This window comes from Triticum dicoccoides, chromosome 4B, assembly GCF_002162155.2.
Source record: "Triticum dicoccoides isolate Atlit2015 ecotype Zavitan chromosome 4B, WEW_v2.0, whole genome shotgun sequence".
NCBI classification, from domain to species: Eukaryota; Viridiplantae; Streptophyta; class Magnoliopsida; order Poales; family Poaceae; genus Triticum; species Triticum dicoccoides.
In genome coordinates, this window is record NC_041387.1 from 221,645,968 (window position 1) to 221,669,597 (window position 23,630).

A 23,630-nucleotide genomic window follows, 5' to 3' on the forward strand; every position below is an offset into this window, starting at 1 on the left:
TCTCGGGAAATGAACTACGATAGCAAGCTCCAAAACATGAGCTGGTTCTGCTACACACATGTGAGCATGCTGTCCCAGACAAACATGATCACATGGTAGTCTTACAATAAAACACTATCGAGTTCCGGTGGGGAACCATCATCGAGGATGTCGAAGTCTTGTGCATGACCTAGGATTAGCACATCAACTCCTTTTCCTTGAACAAATCAATCAGTGGCCTTGTGTGCTACGGAATACATATGGAGTGGAGGTAATTAATCTACCAAACCACAATATACTTTGCACATGCATGACTGACTTGGGGCGATTCCAAAGGAAGCAAAACTAACTTTCTCGAACCCACGGCGGCAACTAACATCAATTGCACGTGAATCAAAGAAAGTCACTTCTTTCATCCAGCATATACTTCATGAACGGGGCATGAAGAAAATGCCTATAAAAGTTTCCAACACTAGGTTGATGTTCAACATGAATCATGGGGGAGACAAAATGCTGCTGATGGGCTCAACAACAACTCATCGGAATTTCCATATCACTGGACTTCCACCATCATGTGAACATGGTGATAGTATTGGTCAGACCGAAAGATGTAATGGTATATGCTCGAGGGATCAACCACGAGTAAGACAACATTACGAGCATCGTTGGTACTGATTTGATTGACGATAGCCCACACTCAAATCAAAGGATTGATAAGACAATAGGTCCAGCAACTGATCACAGGGACCAATCGATGAAGATATCATCTTTCTTCAGCACACACTACACAAGAATATCCCTTTGGAACGAACTAAGTTAGGCAAGCTTTTATCTTCCAACTCTCCAAGTTGTTGTCTAGCTTAACCAACTAGCTCAGGGGTATCCAACACGGATTCTTGGAGAAATAGTGGTTTACAGGAATAAACCAACTTGATCACGAGATCAACATAGCGGTCAGGCGACAACCTGGTGATACTTCCGAGAAGAAATTCGGAATATCATGAACCACCGGTATGTTACTAAGCTCGAGAACAATCTTGCTTTTCAGGGCAAGATGATATGATCAAATGAGCGAGGACTTGACAAAATCCTAACTCATCAATCAAAGAGTGCACCAGGAAATAAGGACTAGGTAGCATGATCAACCTTAGAATGATGATTCAAAAACCAACACGCTAAGAATGAGGTTATTGTCCATTAACTACCAAGCAACAAGGTTGCTAGGAGTATTGAATTCACACATCACGATTCACTTGTCGGCATTTCGGTTGCGACAACATGAAGACCGAGGAATGACTAATGATGGTGAGAAGTATCACTACGTCAAAATTCATGAGAGTTGGTGCAGTTCTCAAGACAATTCTGACATAAAGGGGGTAATACTCCAAGGTAGAACAGAACCAAAAGCTGGATTGGCATTTGATCTGCGGAATACAACTACTTTGACCCAATCCTGGAAATGGATAAGGTACTGGAGTTTGTTTCTCCTAGTCATTCTGGAATAGAATGGCTTGACGGACCACAAGAATAATAGGCATCGATAAACGAACGCACGCATACTGTTGACAATCAACTGATAGACGAAGGTCAGTAGACAACTAAAGAGGGACAACTCAAAGGAACATATAACTTTCTGAGTTGTGGATGCATAGATTAGTATGTCGAACCAAGTTCAACATAATTCTTCCGGATAACCCATGCAGAACGGTTGAGCTGGCAGAGTCACAATATAGCATGGAGAACTCATCGAGAGCACTCTTGTTGTCATCTTTTGGTTCAAAGGAACTCCTGCCAAGGATGGTTCATGGTAATTGGAAGAAGGAGATACCACGGACTTCAAGGACTATCGCAAAGGTTACTAATAACCTAAAGGAACGAGCAAACACTATCAACATGAGGTAAGTAGGGTGAATCTCGGGTTCAAGAACCCAGGAATAGAATACCTACTAACTAAATGGCATCACGGGATGCTTTAGATAATGACGGCCAGAATCATCACACTGGAAATACAGATCATGGCTAAATTACTAGATGATCCCCTGAGACACCTAGGGTCATAGTAATAACTCCAACATAAAGGTCGAGGCAGTAGAGTACCTCAACTCAACAATTTGTGTGATTAACCTGGCCTAGAAAGACATTGAAGCCAGAGGAAAAGGATTTTGCAAATGCATCAGACTCTTTGGAAACCTGGGATGACTCGGACAGCATAACGGCTGTAAATGCTCAGAAAAGATTTGAGACATTCACAAAAATGGTGGCATAACCACTCAGAAGCACAATACCAAGGTTTCGAGATCAACAGTTAACATACAGAAGTCGTAGGAGCTGAACTCAAGCTTAGATCCAACAATCTTATAAGTCTATGGATTAGTAACACGTGATCCTGATAGAAAGAAGAGAAAGCCTAGTTCTTAACCCCGTAGGAAAGATAAGATGACTCAGATCAGAAGGGCATGAGGTAAAGGAGTAAAAAGAGCCTTACATTCCATCCCACAATCAATTCCCTTATATAACTAAAGAATTTCTAGACTCAACTTCGACCAGTTTGGCTTGCTAATCCTACAGGCAGTCAAGATCTGATACCAACGCTGTCAGGACCCCGACTCAATGCCACATCGATCTAGCATGTAACACCTCATATCACTTTGCGGCCTCACGCACGGTATCCCCACGGGTGTCGCCTTACCTTTGCCCGGGACCGTTTGCGCCTTTTGGCACACTTATATGATAGTGTCGCTAGCATCCATATGATAAGGAGCCCGGGCTGACATGGCTAGTCGTAAACCCAAAGTGGGACAAACTTACAGGGATAGGCATCCATGACCCAGCATCGAACGTGTCGGTCATCAGCGAGTGAATCCAGGCTGTAGCACTGGGCTAGCAGGACTCCGGTGAACCGGGCTGTAGCGGGCTAACAGGACTCCGGTATTCATCGCGTGACATTTCCCCGAGGGGACAGACACAGGAACGAAGAAGGACACATGCCGGCCAGCCTAAGTGTTCCGGAGCAGTAGCAAGCTACCATTGGAAACACTAGGAGACATTTCCCGGTAAGAGAGGCTACTAAGGATAAACAACTAGATAGTCAGATCCCACACATACCAAGCATTTCAATAACATACACACAATATGCTCGATATGTGCAAACACAACATGGCATCACAACATGACTCTACGACTCAGTAGTTTTATTCAATAGGCTCCGAGGAGCGAGATATTACAATCATGGGTCTCATGACCCAACACTCAGAGCATACAAGTCAAAGCACAAGCGGAAGCTATCATGTCTGAGTACAGACATCTATAAATGAAAAAGGCTAAGAAGCCTGACTATCTACCATATCCTGCCGAGGGCACAAGATCGTAGCTGAGGTAACAAGCTAAACGTCGAAGTCCACGTGGAACTACTAGTGAGACTGAAGTCTCTCTGCAAAAACATAGATTAAGCAACGTGAGTACAAATGTACCCAGCAAGACTTACATCAGATCTATCTACATATGCATCATTATCAACAAAGGGGATGGTGGAGTTTAACTGCAGCAAGCCAGCTTTGAGTCGGTGGCTAACCTGAACTACGACTGCAAGTAACTCTTTGAGGTGGCGCACACGAGTCCACATATTCACCATATCAATACACCACTATGGATCCGCTCCCGTCTCCCTACGAGAACGCCATCCATAGCACTCACGCTTATCTTGCGTATTTTAGAGTATCCACTTTCACTTGTCTATGAACTATGCAAGGGGTCCAAGTTTCCATATCCGAGGAATCCGGCTATAAGAATAGATAATGATAACCCTGCAGGGTGTACTTCTTCACACACGCTCCCGCCACTTACCGCCCTGTACACGTCATGTACCTCGGCAACCTTCAAGCGGAAGCCGGGCGAGGGAGTCGGCCACGACCTGACTAACCGAACAAGTCTCTAGTCCAGGTTTATCGCCTATTCGGGTTCCATCCGCAAGGAGATCCGGCCGGGGTGTCGCTTACGGCCCCAAACGATGTGTGCGGGGTTCCCAAGCCCACCTCGACGGGTGGATGTACGCTTGGTACACCGTGCCATTGTGCCTAGTCTGTCCCAAGCCCACCTGTACCGGGTGCCACTTGGTAGACTACTAACACTACCTACAAACACCAGAAACTAGTTGCAACTCCTGGACAGAGATCATGTTGATTAATAAGTCGAGAGGGGTCGAGTTACCGGAACCCAATGTGTGGTAGTAACTGGTCATGGATCACAAACACAGAACTCAGTTCCTGAGGACGGCTGCAATGAGACAACCCACCATGTACTCCTACATGGCCTCTCACCGCTACCTTTACCAAATCGTGTTCACACACTTAGCTCTCAACGGTAGGACATGTTCACACACCTCTGGTTCATCCCCGATGAATCAGACCCAACTCAACTCTAAGCAGTAGCAGGCATGACAAACAGACATGAATGAGTAGGCACAAGAGGGCTCAAACAACTCCTACTCATGCTAGTGGGTTTCATCTATTTACTGTGGCAATGACAGGTCATGCAGAGGATAAAGGGGTTCAACTACCGCAGCAAGTAACAGATGAATCGTTGTTGTCCTAATGCGAGAGAGTGGGATTTTATCGGAATGAACAAGGGGGGATTTGCTTGCCTGGCACTTCTGAAGATAGCATTGAGTCTCCATCAGTGTCAATGATCACATCGTCGGTACAACGTCTACCGAGGGGGAACAACACCGGCAAACACAGAAGAAACACAATCAATGCAATGCACAATATGATGCATGATCATGACATGGCAAAATGAATGTGTTTTGGGCTAATGCATCTAGCAACAAGTTAAATGGGGTTGGTTTGAATACAAGATTCAAATTCAAACCCCATATGTGATTATTTAAATGCCATTCACTTCATTTGTCCTAAACAGTAGTGATAAGTTGTTCTAACATGCATGGAAATGGTACAGATGGATTCCTTGAATTTTTCTGATAATTTTTCATATATAATTTATTTCATTTGGAGTTACGGTTGAATTTCTATGAATTTTAGAAGTTTAAATCATTTTCTGGAATTTCCTGAATTAAAATAAATCCAGAAAATGATTTATTGCGTCAGCACTAGGTCATGCTGATGTCAGCAGGTCAACTAGGCGGGTCCAGGTCAAACCTGACGTGTGGGGGCCACACGTCAGTGACACAGGGCTGGTTTGGGTGTTTGACAGGTGGGGCCGGTCAACGCTGACTTGTCCAAAGTCAATGCTGACACATGGGGCCCGCAAGATTAGCACTAATTTAAGCAGGATAATTAGATTAACCTAATTAGGCTCGGGGACCCACATGTCAGTGGCTCAAGGGGGTGATTAGCACGGCCATTAGCAGCTAATGACGCCGCCATGTCAGATACGCCGGCGATGAGTCGCCGGTGACCACAGTAAACGGCGGCGAGCTTCGGAAATCTTCGTTCGGCGACGGTTTGGTGCGCGACTAGGCTCTATGGATAGCTTGGAGTGCTCCGTGTCCAGCGGTGCTGGTGGTTGAGCGTGCGGTGGCTAGGAACGACAACCACGGAGGCTTTGGCGGCGGCCGGAGCTCGGGCCAGCACGGCGCGGTGGCTGCAGCGCGTTAGCCAGAGAGCAGAGGAGAGCGTCGGGACCCTGGGGACCTGGAGAGCACGCGGGAGCTACTGGAGCGAGCGGAAGAGCTCCGAGACGCGAGGTTCGCCGGCAATGGCGATGGCTGGAGCTCGGTGCTTGCGGGGATGGCGGCTACGGCACGGGAACGAGCAGAAAAGGAGGGGGAAAACGAAGGAGTCCTCACAGCGGAGTCGTTGAGCAGCTCGGACGGCTTGGGGAGGCCCTCTTTGGCGCGAATCGACGGCGGGGATCCATGGTTGCCGGCGAGGAAGACGATGATGCTGACGGCGATGCAGTGCGCCCCGGGCTTCTGATCTTGAGCGCGCAGATGAGGACGACCTTCTCTCAGCAGCTGGACACGGGGCGAGCCCTAGGGTGCACGATGGCTACGGTGCTCGTCGGCGGCGGCGACGGCTATGTTCGGTCGCGCTCGAGGAAGGGACTGGAGGGCGAGGGAGAGAACAGGGGATCGAGTGAGCGAGTCGGACGGACTGGGACAACACCGAGGAGGGGATTCGCGGCGTCGCGCTGTCCTCGGGCGCAGGCAGGCAGCCTGGTGGCGTGGCGCTCGCGTGCGGGCGCGTCGACACGCCTCTGCCTACTGGCAGAGGTTGAAGACGGTGGGGAGCTGGGCTGGGCCTCAGCCGCATTGCTGGGCCAGGTGGGGCGCTGGGTGGGCTGCAGGTAGGTGGCCCAGGTAGGCTTCTGCTCTCTTTTCTTTTATGTCTGTACTCAGACATGATAGCTTCCGCTTGTGCTTTGACTTGTATGCTCTGAGTGTTGGGTCATGAGACCCATGATTGTAATATCTCGCTCCTCGGAGCCTATTGAATAAAACTACTGAGTCGTAGAGTCATGTTGTGATGCCATGTTGTGTTTGCACATATCGAGCATATTGTGTGTATGTTATTGAAATGCTTGGTATGTGTGGGATCTGACTATCTAGTTGTTTATCCTTAATAGCCTCTCTTACCGGGAAATGTCTCCTAGTGTTTCCAATGGTAGATTGCTACTGCTCTGGAACACTTAGGCTGCCCGGCATGTGTCCTTCTTCGTTCCTGTGTCTGTCTGCTCGGGGAAATGTCACGCGATGAATACCGGAGTCCTGTTAGCCCGCTACAGCCCGGTTCACCGGAGTCCAGTGCTACAGCCTGGATTCACTCGCTGATGACCGACACGTTCGATGCTGGGTCATGGATGCCTGTCCCTGTAAGTTTGTGCCACTTTGGGTTTACCACTAGCCATGTCAGCCCGGGCTCCTTATCATATGGATGCTAGCGACACTATCATATACGTGTGCCAAAAGGCGCAAACGGTCCCGGGCAAAGGTAAGGCGACACCCGTGGGGATACCGTGCGTGAGGCCGCAAAGTGATGTGAGGTGTTACATGCTAGATCGATGTGGCATTGAGTCGGGGTCCTGACAACCCACGCCTAGTGTGGCTCTATCACGGCAATGTTGCCTTCCTTTCTTGCCCAGTGGAGGCTGCTTGAGCGCTAAAGGGGACCTCTTGAGCATCGCGACTCAGGGGCTCTTACTGGACCTTGGGCCGCTCACCTCCTGGCCTTGACCACGGCATCGTGACCTGGCATATCAGCGACGGCTGAAGCCTGCCTGGGGACCGGGAGCTGTTAGCGTTGAGCACCAAGCCCTCGCGAGGATAGAAAGGCGGAGCCGAGCTGAGACATGACAAGCATTTCGCATCGATTCATAATAAGGATAATTCACAAAAGGCATGGCAGGCGCCATACAGACCCCCGCGGGGTGTTACTTCGATTCCTCGTTGGGAACAAAAGGTGCTAATCCTAAAGAACGCTAACTACGCACGCCTCCGCAGGAGACGCCATCACCAAGAGTGGGCCGCCAGGCGCCGGCGCCAACACCATCCAGATCAGCTGCGTCGGCGGCCAGATGCAGCTGCCCTACTCCGAGCGCAACGCGAGCTCGTGGGCTCGTAGCTGTCGTCGCTCATCTCCGGAGTCACGTGAGGATCGGGGGAGTCATTGGATTCTCCGGCTCCTCCACTGCTGCCTGGGGAGCTGCTGGGGAAGCAGTGGGCAGGCCTGGTCCTCGCCACTTTGATGCCCGGCCGCTTTGCTTGGGGCAGCACTCCAGCCGGCGTCCTTCCGCGTCAAAGACCTTGAAGAACATCAAGGAAGCGCCATCGTATTCAAGATGAATTACGAGGGCACCCCCTGTCCGACAGACCCGGGCGATCTCGCCCCAACCCCGGGTCATGTAGACCATGCCCGGAGCGACGACCGCGACCTCCGCCCCGGTTGCAAGGGTGCTGCAGTCTGCATGCTACAGCCAGAGCTCCAGAGACCCTCTCGGCGGCATCTAGAAGGATAAGGAGGGAGGAAGGCGAATCCAAGAGCAGGGAGGCATAGTGGCATGGAGCACAAGCTCGCGAGAAGAGCTCTCGGCATGGACTCCGGGGGTGACAACGCGCACCGCCGTGGCTCGCCGGTGGTGTCGCTCGGCGTCTTCTTCTGCAGGGCCCTCGATTCGGGCGTACAAGGGCAGCGGGAACCCAGGCGGCGGCCGCTCGTGTTAGCCTTCTAGGAACGGGGGTCCCCAGACTTGCCCGCCTGCGGCCTGCGGCGTGGCTCAAGCGGAGGCCCAGTGTAGCCCAACTTCATCAGCTCAAGCTCAAGACCCTCGCAAGGGGCCAAGCCTTGTGGGGTAGATGACAGGAAGCTTCCTGAGGAGAAGCCTCATCAGGTGGGCTCGCGAGGAAGCGGAGAGATCAAGGCAGGGTAACTCGCGAGGTGCCCGTGATGCAAGCCATGACGATCGAGACCAGGTGGGCGCCAGGCGGGCGCCGGCCTGCGCAGTGTCCTTGTTTCCCCTTTGGTGCAAAGGGGACAAGCACAGGCCAAGGCATCAGGCAAAGGTTACCGTTTCCATGCAACGAGACCAAGACTAGCGGGAAGGCAGGATGGAGGTCACCGTGAAGCCCAGGAAGGCGTCACCGTCAGAGTCTTTGGCAGTCGAAGACCAACTTTAGTCAGGATAAGTGTACAATTGTTGGCGCCCTTCCCGCTCATTATTTGGGAAGAGGCCCAGGGCCTCCCTCTATAAATAGAGCTAGCCACCACAGAGTAAGGGAGAGAGATCCAGATTTTGGGTAGACTAGAGAGAGAGGCAATTGAACTCACCCAAGTAGTTCATCGCAGCAACTCAAGAACAGCCCTTCGCGAGGCTGTTCTCCCTTTGTATTGTTCATCATCAGCTCCTAAGGCAATCCACCACACCACACACTAGAGTAGGGTATTACACCACAATGGTGGCCTGAACCAGTATAAACCTCGTGTCCCTTGTGTGTTCATCTTTCTAGCTTAGATCCCTTGCGAGGCTTTGAGACGTGAGTTGGTAGGGGAGAGATCTTCGCGCGCACCCCAGAGATCGAACCTCAAGGGTCTGGCGGAACCCGAAATCCGACATTTGGCGCGCCAGGTAGGGGTGCGCGGGAATCCTTCTTCCACCTCCTCGCGTTTCGTCGTCCGTCGCGCCCATGTCTGACGCTCGCCGAGCCCAGGCCAAGCGTCGGGCTGCTCTCGCGGCCCATGTTGCCCAGACGACCCCTGTCGGTGGGCCTCCCCGTGGTTCCTTGTCACCTGCCGCCCAGGCCGCCACCGCCTGGCGGGGAACGAGCAGCAGGCGTCGTCGCTACATCCCTCGGTGCGGCGGGAAGGCCGCACCGCCACCCCGTCGCTGACTCCGGCAGGCTCGTCGTCGGATACTCGTCGCGCTCCCGTGGATGCGCACGCCGCACTGCTCCTGGCCTTGGGCCGCACACCTCCTGCCCTTGACCACGGCATCGTGACCTGGCATATCAGCGACGACTGAAGCCTGCCTGGGGACCGGGAGCTGTCAGCGTAGAGCACCAAGCCCTCGCGAGGATAGAAAGGGGGAGCCGAGCTGAGACATCACAAGCATTTCGCATCGATTCATAATAAGGATAATATTCACAAAAGGCATGGCAGGCGCCATACAGACCCCCGCGGGGTGTTACTTCGATTCCTCGTTGGGAACAAAAGGTGCTAATCCTAAGGAACGCTAACTACGCACGCCTCCGCAGGAGACGCCATCACCAAGAGTGGGCCGCCAGGCGCCGGCGCCAACCCGATCCAGATCAGCTGCGTCGGCGGCCATATGCAGCTGCCCTGCTCTAAGTGCGACGCGAGCTCGTGGGCTCGTAGCTGTCGTCGCTCATCTCCGGAGTCACGTGAGGATCGGGGGAGTCGTTGGATTCTCCGGCTCCTCCACTGCTGCCTGGGGAGCTGCTGGGGAAGCAGTGGGCAGGCCTGGTCCTCGCCACTTTGATGCCCGACCGCTTTCCTTGGGGCAGCACTCCAGCTGGCGTCCTTCCGTGTCGAAGAGCTTGAAGAACATCAAGGAAGCGCCATCGTATTCAAGATGAATTACGAGGGCACCCCCTGTCCGGCAGACCCGGGCGATCTCGCCCCAACCCCGGGTCATGTAGACCATGCCCGGAGCGACGACCGCGACCTCCGCCCCGGTTGCAAGGGTGCTGCAGTCAGCATGCTGCACCCAGAGCTCCAGAGACCCTCTCGGCGGCATCTAGAAGGATAAGGAGGGAGGAAGGCGAATCCAAGAGCAGGGAGGCATAGTGGCATGGAGCACAAGCTCGCGAGAAGAGCTCTCGGCATGGACTCCGGGGGTGACAACGCGCACCGCCGTGGCTCGCCAGCAGTGTCGCTCGGCGTCTTCTTCTCCAGGGCCCTCGATTCGGGCGTACAAGGGCAGCGGGAACCCAGGCAGCGGCCGCTCGTGTCAGCCTTCTTGGAATGGGGGTCCCCAAACTTGCCTGCCTGCGACCTGCGGCGTGGCTCAAGCGGAGGCCCAGTGTAGCCCAACTTCATCAGCTCAAGCTCAAGACCCTCGCGAGGGGACATGCCTTGTGGGGCGGATGACAGGAAGCTTCCTGAGGAGAAGCCTCATCAGGTGGGCTCGCGAGGAGGCGGAGAGATCAAGGCAGGGTAACTCGCGAGGTGCCCGTGAGGCAAGCCATGACGATCGAGACCAGGCTGGCGCCAGGCGGGCGCCAGCCTGCGCAGTGTCCTTGTTTCCCCTTTGGTGAAAAGGGGGCAAGCACAGGCCAAGGCGTCAGGCAAAGGTTACCGTTTCCGTGCAACGAGACCAAGACTAGTGGGACGGCAGGATGGAGGTCACCGTGGAGCCCAGGAAGGCGTCACCGTCAGAGTCTTTGGCAGTCGAAGACCAACTTTAGTCAGGATAAGTGTACAATTGTTGGCGCCCTTCCCGCTCATTATTTGGGAAGAGGCCCAGGGCCTCCCTCTATAAATAGAGCTAGCCACCACAGAGTAAGGGATATATCCAGATTTTGGGTAGACTAGAGAGAGAGGGAGGCAATTGAACTCACCCAAGTAGTTCATCGCACCAGCTCAAGAACAGCCCTTCGCGAGGCCGTTCTCCCTTTGTATTGTTCATCATCAGCCCCTGAGGCAATCCACCACACCACACACTGGAGTAGGGTATTACACCAAAATGGTGGCCTGAACCAGTATAAACCTCGTGTCCCTTGTGTGTTCATCTTTCTAGCTTAGATCGCTTGCGAGGCTTTGAGACGTGAGTTGGTAGGGGAGAGATCTTCGCGCGCACCCCAGAGATCAAACCTCAAGGGTCTGCCGGAACCCAAAATCCGACATTTGGCGCGCCAGATAGGGGTGCGCCGGAATCCTTCTTCCATCGCCTCGCGTTTCGTCGTCCGTCGCGCCCATGTCTGACGCTCGCCGAGCCCACGCCGAGCGTCGGGCTGCTCTCGCGGCCCATGTTACCCAGACGACCCCTGTCGGTGGGCCTCCCCGTGGTTCCTGTCACCTGCCGCCCACGCCACCACCGGCCCTGTGGGGAACGAGCAGCAGGCGTCGTCGCTACATCCCTCGGTGCGGCGGGAAGGCCGCACCGCCACCCCGTCGCTGACTCCGGCAGGCTCGTCGTCGCATACTCGTCGCGCTCCCGTGGACGCGCACGCCGCACTGCTCCTGGCACGTGAGCTCCTGCACTATCGCCCCGTCGACGACCTCTACGATGAGTGGCTCGCTTGTATCACCGAGCTCGTCAGCGCCGTAGGGGGATCCCCTGCGCCGTCCCTCTTGCTGCATCGCCCTCCGCCATGCACGGGCAACGCAGCTACGGAGGCACCACAGCCGCCTCCTCCTCAAGAAGGCGCCTTGGCCCCAAGGCGTGCGGCCCCTAGACGAGACCCACTGCGCCCAGTGCCCGCACAGCAAGAAAAGAGCTGCCAAGTGGTCCCTCGCCCTCAAGAAGTTGCTCGTGTGCTCCCAGCGCCAGCACGCCATGACCGCATTCCTGCTCCAGCACGCCAAGACCCCGCGCTCCTGCTAGCGGCAGCGCACGGAGACCTCCAAGATCAAGCCCTTCGTCACCAAAGGCCCCCTGTAGCCACTGCAGGCTGCCACGCCTTCACCGCCGAGCTGCGCAGTGTGGCCTGGCCGGGCAAGTTCAAGCCAGATCTGCCTCCTCGCTACGACGGTACTGCCGACCCCGCGGAGTTCCTCCAGCTCTACGAGCTGGGCATCGAGGCGGCCAACGGGGATGAAAAGGTCATGGCGAACTGGTTTCCCATGGCGCTCAAGGATGGCGCCCGCACCTGGCTCCTGAACCTGCCTCCCGGCACGATCTCCTCTTGGGACGAGATGCGCACTCGCTTCATCGCCAACTTCCAAGGCACTCACGACCGGCCCCCGGCCATGAGTGACCTGCGCCGCATCAAGCAATAGCCAGGAGAGACCCTGCTGAAGGACATCCAGCGCTTCAACAACGCTCGCCTCAAGATCCCAGGGTGACTGAGGAAGCCATCATCTCAGCCTTCTCCGATGCCGTGCGTGACATCAAGATGAAAGAGGAGCTAGCAATCCATGAAGACCTGTGCACATCTCTGGAGCTGTTCAACTTGGCGACCAAGTGCGCCAGGGCTGAGGAAGGGCATCTCTCCCTCCTAGAGCTTCCAGCTGCTGATCCGGAAGAGAAGAAGTCCAAGGTGAAGGACGTGAAGCGCAAAGGAGCTGCTGCGCTAGCAGCGGAGCCAGATACCCAGCGAAGCAGGGATCAGCAGGAGTCATCCATGGGCAGCCGGTACTGCGTGTACCACGACCTCCACACCCACAACACCAACGAATACCAAGAGCTCAGGGTTGTGCGAGATGGACGTATCGGCCGACGCCCCGAGCACAACGATCCGGGCTTTGGCCGAGGAGGAGGAAGAGGTGGAGGATGATGGGAAGACTGTGGCCCTCCCCAAGGATGGCGTGACCAACCTTGCGAGGACCGCTGGCAGGACCAGTGTCAGGACCCCGATCCTAAGTCACACTGGTCTAGCATGTAACACATCATATCACTTTGCGGCCTCACGCACGGTATTCCCACGGGTGCCACCTTACCTGGCCTGGGACCGTTTGCGCCTTTTGGATCACGTATATGATAGTGCCGCTAGCATCCATATGACAAAGAACCCAGGATGACATGGCTAGTCGTGAATCCAAAGTGGCACTAACTTATCGGGACAGGCTTACATGACCCAGCAACGAACGTGTCGATCATCAGCGAGTGAATCCGGGCTGTAGCAACTGGGCTAGCAGGACTCCGGTAAACCGGGCTGTAGCAGGCTAACAGGACTCCGATAGACACCGCGTGACATTTCCCCGAAGGGATAGACACAGGAACGAAGAAGGAAACATGCCGGCCAGCCTAAGTGTTCCGGAGCAGTAGAAGGCTACCAAGGCTCAGTGGAAGCACTAGGAGACATTTCCCGGTAAGAGAGGCTACCAAGGATAAACAACTAGATAGTCAGATCCCACACATACCAAGCATTTCAATAACATACACACAATATGCTCGATATGTGCAAATACAACATGGCATCACAACATGACTCTACAACTCAAGTATTTTATTCAATATGCTCCGAGGAGAGAGATATTACAAGCATGAGTCTCAAGAACCAATGTTCAGAGCAAACAAGTCAAGCACAAACGGTAGCTTAACATGTCTGAGTACAGACATCTACAAAATAAAAAGGCTGAGAAGCCTGACTATCTATCAGATCCTGCCGAGGGCACAAAATCGTAACTGAGGTAACAAGCTAAACATCGAAGTCCACGTGGAACTACTAGTGAGACTGAAGTCTCTCTGCAAAAACATAAAATAGGCAAACGTGAGTACAAATGTACCAAGCAAGACTTACATCAGAACTATCTTCATATGCATCATTATCAACAAAGGGGTGGTGGGGTTTAACTACAGCAAGCCAGCTTTCACTCGGTGGCTATCCTGAACTACGACTGCAAGTAACTCTTTTGAGGTGGCGCACACGAGTCCGCATATTCACCATATCAATTCACCACTATGGATCCACTCCCCTCTCCCTACGAGAACGCCATCCATAGCACTCACGCTTATCTTGCGTATTTTAAAGTATCCAATTTCACTTGTCTATGAACTGTACAGGCAACCCAGAAGTCCTTTACCGCGGACACGGCTATTCGAATAGATCATATTAACCCTGTAGGGGTGTACTTCTTCACACACGCTCTCACCACTTACCGTCGTTTACACGACATGTACTCGGCAACCTTCAAGCGGAAGCCCAGCGAGGGTGTCGGCCATGACCTAACTAACCACACAAGTCTCTCGTCCAGGTTTATCGCCTATTGTGGTTCCATCCGCAAGGAGATCTGGCCAGGGTGTCGCTCACGACCCCAAATGATGTGTGCAGGGTTCCCAAGCCCACCATCCAGGTGCTACTTGGTACACCGGGCCACTGTGCCTAGTCTGTCCCAAGCCCACCTATACCGGGTGCCACTTGGTAAACTACTAACACTACCTACAAACACCAGAAACTAGTTGCAACTCCTGGACAGAGATTGAGTTGATTAATAAGTCGAGAGAGCTTGGAGCGCCCGGAGCCCAATGTGTGGTAGTAACTGTTCATGGATCACAAACACAGAACTCAGTTCCTGAGGACGGCTGCAATGAGACAACCCACCATGTACTCCTACATGGCCTCTCACCGCTACCTTTACCAAATCGTGTTCACACACTTAGCTCTCAACAGTAGGACATGTTCACACACCTCCGATTCATCCCCGATGAATCAGACATGACACAACTCTAAGCAATAGCAGGCATGACAAACAAGCATGAATGAGTAGGCACATCAGGGCTCAAACAACTCCTACTCATGCTAGTGGGTTTCATCTATTTACTATGGCAATGACAGGTCATGCAGAGGATAAGGGGTTCAGCTACCGCAGCAAGTAACAAATATGTCGTTGTTGTCCTAATGCAGTAAAAGAGAGCAGGAGCGAGAGAGTGGGATTGTATCGGAATGAACAAGGGGGTTTTGCTTGCCTGGCACTTCTGAAGATAATATAGTTCTTCATCGGTGTCATCGAACTCATCGTCGGTACACGTCTACTGAGAGGGGACAAGCACCAACAACAAAGAAGAAACACAATCAATGCAATGCAACAATATGATGCATGAATGTGACATGGCAATATGCTGTGGTTTGTGCTAATGCAACTAAAACCAGATTAAATGAAGTTGGTTTGAATCCAAGATTCAAATTCAAAATCCACATGTGGTTATTTAAATGTCATTTAATTGAATTGTCCTAAACAGTAGTCATAAGTTGTTCTAACATGCATGAAAATGGTACATATGGATAGATTGGATTTTTCTGATCATTTTTCATATATAATTTATCTCATTTGGAGTTACGGTCGAATTTCTATGATTTTTACAAGTTTCAAACATTTTCTGGAATTTTCAGAATTAAATTAAATCCAGAAAAGAGTTACTGCGTCAGCACGACATCACCCTGACATCATCAGGTCAACAGGGCGGGTTCAGGTCAAACCTGACCAGTGGGGTCCACTGGTCAGTGACTGGGGCTGATTAGTGTCGCTGACATGTGGACCCAGTCAACGGCCACGTCAGTTGGGTCAATTCTGACGCGTGGGGCCAGTCAACGTGTGACCTGGCCAGGTCAAACTGACCTGTGCGGCCCGTAGGGTTAGTTTAACCTAAACAGGAGCTAATCTAGGGTTAATTAGATAGCGGGGCCCAGGTGTCAGTGGCTGTAGGGTGTTTAGCTGGCTGGTTTAGCTCCTAATGACGGAGCCACGTCGGCTCGCCGGAGTTTGGCCGGCGGCGACCATCCCGCGCAGCGGAGCTGCTACTGGGCGGCGCTAGGGGCTGCGTTTAGGTGCGGGGAGACCACCAGGAGGGAGCCCGTGCTCTTCCGCATCCAACGAAGCAGGAAGGAGCGGGCGGGGTGCGCTATACCCGTCGGAGTTGAGCTCGCGGCGGCGGCCGGAGCTCGGGTGAGCTCGGGGTCGGCATTAGGGAGCACGGCAGAGGGTGCGAAGGGGTGCTATGGCGTCCTAGTGGTACACTGAGTATGGCTGCGTGCTCGGTTGCAGCTCTAGGGAACGGTGGCTACGGCGGCGACATGGCCGGTAGCGAAGAGCTCTCGGCTCCGACGGGCATCGGTGTTAGAGGAAGAAAACGAGCCAAGGGAGAGGGGGAAATGATGGCGGAGCTCACAGCGGTCGCAGAGGTGGCCTCGGCGTGCTCGGGGAAGCACCGGAGCGAGCGGGGCGGCGAGAGGGATCTCCAGCGGCCGGCGACGAACTTGATGAAGATGGCGTCGATGCAGGGCCTCCGGCGAGGCGTGGCTAGACGGAGAGGACGAGGGAGGTGCGGCGATTCTCGTTGGCATGTTGGGGAGGCAAGGGGAGCATGGAGGCTGCGGCATTACGGCGGCGCGGCTGCGGCTGCGCTCGGGCGCGAGAGGGAGAGAGAGCAGAGCAGGGGAAAGAGGTCGAGAGAGAGTGAGAGAGGTCCAGGGGGGCATGGCGTCGTCTGGAGTCGTCCAGTGCGTCGGCAGAAGCAGGAGGTGGCCGCAGGTGGCTGTGCGCGCTGCACGCAGCTGCTTCTCCTCTTGGCAGAGGAGGAAGACCACAGAGGGGTTGCGGTGGTGGGCTGGGCCAGATGGCTGGGCCGCCAGCTGGGCCGGCCAGGTGGGCTGCACGGGTGAGGCCAGGTACTAACTCTCTCTCTCTCTTTTATTTTCATTTTCTATTTTCTGTAATTGTTTTGGCTTTAATAAAAATGCCAGGGCATTTCCAAAAATCATGAAACTGCTCAATGTCACTGTTTGGAATATTTCCAACAGCAAACATTTCAGTTTGTGATTATTTGAGCATTTAAAATATTATTTAGCAATTAAATGCCCAATTGCAAATACCGTATGATTTAATTCAAAAATCCAAAATGGCCTAGAAAAATGTGCACCATTTTTGGGAGAGGTTCTAGACCAATCCAAAAATAATGAACTTTTCTGAAGAGCATTTTGGGTTCATTGAGAATATTTTTATTTGAACCTAGTTGATTTGATCTCGTGCTAGGGTTTGAGCAATCCCCATTTCAACTTTCAAAAGAATTTAAACATGATGCAATAGACAAGTGCTAGCCTATTGCAAGGTAAGGCTAGGGATGTGACAACTCACCCCCACTAAACAAGAATCTCGTCTCGAGATTCAAGCGTAGGGTAAGATGCGGGGGGACACAAACTAACACAATCTTCACGATCCAGGTTGCACTTCATAGGGGCGTTGATTCAATCACCATCTTTGACTCGATGTCTTCCTTTGAGAACTCCAACTAACATGACAAGAAGAGGAAAGGAAAACTCTAGAAGAATTGATCTTCTCGAAGACCGAACAACTCAGGATCAACTCATGGGATGAGACATAGCAGCATCTCCCAAACTGAGACACGAAGCATACATCTAGAGGGATGGAGTGGAACAGATGACGAGGGTTCACTAGGTAGACAAAAATTCCACACTTAAGAAGGTGGTAAACGATTGTCAATGTAGCGAGGAGTTGAGTTGCCATGATACCATAACGGGGCACCTTAGGGAAGGTGGCTTGTAGAAATATCCCCTTAAGTGGCAAAAAGAATTACCTTTGATTCAGAGATCATTGAAACTCTTTATACTAGCCTAAGGCAATTCTCAAGCGATCGTTTGGAGGGGTTCGGTAGAATGGCATACCCAAATTAGAATGGATGATGTGGATTACCTTGTTGAAGACAACGCACCAGATGATTTTAATAATTGACGAGAAGCTCAACAGTGGAGAGTGAGTCCATGTTGAAAAATTTATAGCATAACCGAGGGAACTGAGAGCAATCCCAGTTAGTGCCGATGATAACACCTAGCACTTGTGCGTGCTCTCAAGAACTTGATCACTTCCATATTTATCAAGGTATTAACAATATCCGTGTCAAGGATCCTGGCAACACAACGTTCTACCATGATGAATGCCGGTAGAAGATGCAGATGCAAAGGAAGATAACACCTTCTCAGATTTCACCTTGGCGGGGCCAAGGGGACAAAATCTGGATGATTGACCGAGAGACATTTAGCACTCCGCTTCTAATGTTCTCCTTGATGTGCCAGCGCAACCCATTTATTAAACTGGGTTGATATCTAGGACATCAAGTAAAGGTCGGACTTCGGGAACACAAAAATCATAAGGAATAACAACGGAAGTAAATCCATAAGAAATCCTCATGGGGAGGTGGCCAACTTCTTCAATCAATATACTACAATAATAGGTCTTCCGGCTGGGTGTGTTGGCCACGACATCCACTTAACCGGTTACAGAGAGACCATTATTATAGTTCTTGGGAAATGTTCCAACCATCATATCTGCCTGAGATTCAGATCTGGTTGGTGTTAGGATAATCCAGACTCATCGAGTCTAGGAAAAAGAATGAAAGTTTGCAACACAAATCGACGAGATGGCGTTGCGGGATTCTCGGGGAATGAACTACGATAGAAATCTCCAAAACATGAGTTGGTTCTGCTACACACATGTGAACACGCTGTCACAGACAAACATGACCACATGGTAGTCTTATAATAAAACACTACTGAGTTCATGTGGGGAACCATCATCGAGGATATCGGAGTCCTTGTGCACTTATCGATGAACTTCTTATCCTTGAGCAAGTCAATCAGTGGCTTGGTGTGCTAGGAACACATATAGAATGGAGGCGGCCAACCTATCAAACCATAGAGTACTTCGCACATGCGTGACTAACTTGGGACGATTCCAGAGGAAGCAAAACTAACTTTCTCCAACCCACGGTGGCAGCTTGCACCAGATGCACATGAGTTAGAGAGAGCCACTTCTTTCATCCGAACATATGCTTCATGAGCTAGCATGAAGAAATGCTTTCAAAAGTTTCCAGCACTAGCTTAATGTTCAACATGAATCATGGACAAGATAAGGATGTTGTCGATGGGCTCAACAACAATTCATCCAGTTTCCATATAAATGGAATTCCACGATTCAGTGAACACGGTGATAGTATTGGTCAGACCAAAAGATATAATGATGTATGCTCAAGGGATCAACCACGAGTAAGACAACATTACGAATATCGTTGGTTCTTATTTGATTTGACGATATTCCATACTCAAATCAAAGATTGGATAAGTTGATATGTGCATTAACTGATCACGAGGTCAATCGATGAAAATACCATCCTCCTTCAACACACATACAAGATAACCCTTAAAATGAACTAAATCGAACAAGCTTCCATCTTCCAACTCTCCAAGTTGTTGTTCAGCTTAACCAACTAGCTCAAAGGTACCCAACACAGATCCCTGGAGAAGGGGGTGGTTTACAAGAAACTAACTTGATCACGAACTCAACATAGCAGTCAGGTGACAACCTGGTAACACTTCCGAGAAGATATTCGGAAAATCACGAACCACCGATATGTTACTAAGCTCGAGATCAATCTTGCTTTTCACGGCAAGACGATATGATCAAAAGAGCGAGGAACCGATACGATCCTGACTCACTGATCGAGGAGTGCACACGGAATAAGGACTAGGTAGCACGATCAACCTTAGGGCGATGATTCAAAAATCAACGTGCTAAGAATGAGGTTATTGTCCATTTAACTACCAAGCAACAGAATTGCTAGGAGTATAGATTTCACACATCATAGTTCACATGTCGGCATTCCGGTTACAATAACACGAGAACTGAGGAATTAACAATGATGGCAAGAAGTATTACTGCGTCAAGAATTCATAATAGGTGGTGCAATTCTCATGACACTCTTGACATAAGGATGGTAACACTCCAAGGTAGAGCAGAGCAGAAGCTGGATTGGCATTTTGATCTGCGGAATACAATTGCTTTGACCCAATCCTAGATATGGATGAGGTTCTGAAGTTTGTTTCTCCTAGTCATTCCGGATTAGAATGGTTTGAGGGACCATAAGCGTAGTAAGCATCGATTACGGAACCACACATACTCTTGACTATCAATTGATAGACGAGGTCAGAAGACAACTAAAGAGGGACAACTCAAAAGAACATATGATTTTCTAAGTTGTGGATGCATAGATTAGCATGTCGAACGAGTTCAACATATTTCTTTCGGATAACCCATGCAGAAAGGTAGAACTGGCAGAGTCACAACTACGAATGGAGAACTCATCAAGAGCACTCTGGTTGTGATATTTTGGTTCAAAAGAACTACTGCCATAAGCAGTTCTTGGTATTTGGAAGAAGGAAATACCATGGACCTCAAGGACTATCGCAAAGGGTAGTAATATCCTAAAGGCACTAACAATTACTATCAACATGAAGTAAGTAGGGTGAATCTCGGGTTCAAAACCCAGAAGTAGAATGCCTACTAACTAAATGGCATCACTTGATGCTTTCGGGAATAAAGGCCAGAATCATCACACTGGGACACAAAACATGGCTAGTTACTAGATGATCCCCTAAGACACCTACGGTCATAATAATAGCTCCAACGTATACGTCGAGGCAATAGAGTACCTCAACTCACCGTTTAGTGTGGTTAACCTGGCCAAAAAGGTCATCGAAAACAGAGGGAAAGGATTTTGCAATTGCATCAGATTATTTAGAAACCTGGGATGACTCGGACAGCATAACGACTGTAAATGCTCAAAAGAGTGGAGACATGCTACAAAATGGTGGCATAGCCACTCAGAAGTACAATATCAAGGTTTCGAGATCAACTATGAACATACAGAAGATAGTAGGAACTGAACTCAAGCTTAGAACCATCAATCATATAGTCTACAGATTAGTAACACGTGATCCTGATAGAAAGAAGAGAAAGCCTAGTTCCTTAAACCCGCATGAAAGATAGGATGACTCGGATCAGAAGGGCATGAGGTAAAGGAGTAAAAAGAGCCTTACGTTCCATCCCACAATCAATTCCCTTATATAACTAAAGAATTTCTAGACTCAACTTCGACCAGTTTGGCTTGGTAATCCTAGAAGCAGTCAAGCTCTGATACCAAAGCTGTCAGGACCATGATCCTAAGTCACACCGATCTAGCATGTAACACATCATATCACTTTGCGGCCTCACGCACGGTATTCCCACGGGTGCCGCCTTACCTGGCCCGGGACCGTTTGCGCCTTTTGGCTCACGTATATGATAGTGCCACTAGCATCCATATGACAAAGAACCCGGGCTGACATGGCTATTCGTGAATCCAAAGTGGCACTAACTTACAGGGACAGGCATACATGACCCAGCAATGAACGTGTCGGTCATCAGCGAGTGAATCCGGGCTGTAGCAACTGGGCTAGCAGGACTCCGGTAAACCGGCTGTAGCAGGCTAACAGGACTCCGGTAGACACCGTGTGACATTTCCCCGAAGGGACAGACACAGGAACGAAGAAGGACACATGCCGGCCAGCCTTAGTGTTCTGGAGCAGTAGCAAGCTACCAAGGCTCAATGGAAGCACTAGGAGACATTTCCCGGTAAGAGAGGCTACCAAGGATAAACAACTATATAGTTAGATCCCACACATACCAACATTTCAATAACATACACACAATGTGCTCGATATGTGCAAATACAACATGACTCTACAACTCAAGTATTTTATTCAATAGGCTCCGAGGAGCGAGATATTACAAGCATGAGTCTCATGAACCAACATCCAGAGCAAACAAGTCAAGCACAAGCGGAAGCTTAACATGTCTGAGTACAGACATCTACAAAAGAAAAAGGCTGAGAAGCCTGACTGTCTATCAGATCCTGCCAAGGGCACAAGATCGTAGCTGAGCTAGCAAGCTAAACGTCGAAGTCCACGTGGAACTACTAGTGAGACTTAAGTCTCTCTTCAAAAAAAAGGCAAACGTAAGTACAAATGTACCCAGCAAGACTTACATCAGGACTATCTACATATGTATCATTATCAACAAATGGGTGGTGGGGTTTAACTGCAGCAAGCCAGCTTTGACTCGGTGGCTATCCTGAACTACTACTGCAAGTAACTCTTTTGAGGTGGCACACGAGTCCACATATTCACCATATCAGTACACCACTATGGATCCACTCCCGTCTCCCTACGAGAACGCCATCCATAGCACTCACGCTTATCTTGCGTATTTTAAAGTATCCACTTTCACTTGTCTATGAACTGTACAGGCAACCCAGAAGTCCTTTAACATGGACACGGCTATTCGAATAGATCATATTAACCCTGCAGGGGTGTACTTCTTCACACACGCTCTCACCACTTACCGCCATTTACACGACATGTACTCGGCAACCTTCAAGCGGAAGCCCAGCGAGGGTGTCAGCCATGACCTGACTAACCACACAAGTCTCTCGTCCAGGTTTATCGCCTATTCGGGTTCCATCCGCAAGGAGATCCGCCCGGGGTGTCGCTCACGGCCCCAAACGATGTGTGCAGGGTTCCCAAGCCCACCATCCGGGTGCCACTTGGTACACCGGGCCACTGTGCCTAGTCTGTCCCAAGCCCACCTGTACCGGGTGCCACTTGGTAGACTACTAACACTACCTACAAACACCAGAATCTAGTTGCAACTCCTGGACAGAGATCAAGTTGATTAATAAGTCGAGAGAGCTTGGAGCGCCCGGAGCCCAATGTGTGGTCGTAACTGTTCATGGATCACAAACACAGAACTCGGTTCCTGAGGACGGCTGCAATGAGACAACCCACCATGTACTCCTACATGGCCTCTCACTGCTACCTTTACCAAATCGTGTTCACACACTTAGCTCTCAACAGTAGGACATGTTCACACACCTCCGACTCATCCTTGATGAATCAGACCTGACACAACTCTAAGCAATAGCAGGCATGACAAACAAGCATGAATCAGTAGGCACATCAGGGTTTCATCTATTTACTGTGGGTTTCATCTATTTACTGTGGCCATGACAGGTCATGCAGAGGATAAGGGGTTCTGTCACATCCCTAGCTTCGGGCATTGCTCTAGGTTAGCTTCATGTGTGCATCATGGCTATATTTTTTTGAAACTTGAAATGAGGAAAGTGAAAGCCTCAGAAATCAATTTAAAAGAGGGGCAAGAACCCTTAAAATTGCATTCATTGTTTCCAACATGCCTTCATAAATGTTTGAAAATTTTGGCAAGGCTTTGAAGACCAAACCAAAAATAGTGAACATTTATGTGGAATATTTTGGGCACTGAATTTAAATCATTATTGTATTTGAATCTGGAATTATATTCATAATATATGGGATATATTTTCAGATAACTTTGAAATGTTGTATGTGCTGTTGGAAAAGTCCATCTAGCAACATAAATTATTCAGAGGATATTTGGCACTGTTTTGAATTTGTTTAACTTTGAAAACAGTGGCAAAGAAAAAAAAAGAAAAAAAAACAGAAGAAAAATATAAAACAGAATGGAAATAAAGGAGAGACAGAGAAGGACTTACCTGGTGCCCCCCCGTGCAGCCCACCAGCCGGCCCAGTTTCCCCCCCCCCCAGCCGGCCCAGCCCATCTCCACTCCCTTCTCCTGTCGTCTTCGTCCTCGGACAGAAGGACGAGCGTGTGGCCGCGGCGCGCACGCACGCGCCCGAGCCACCTCCTGCTTGCCGC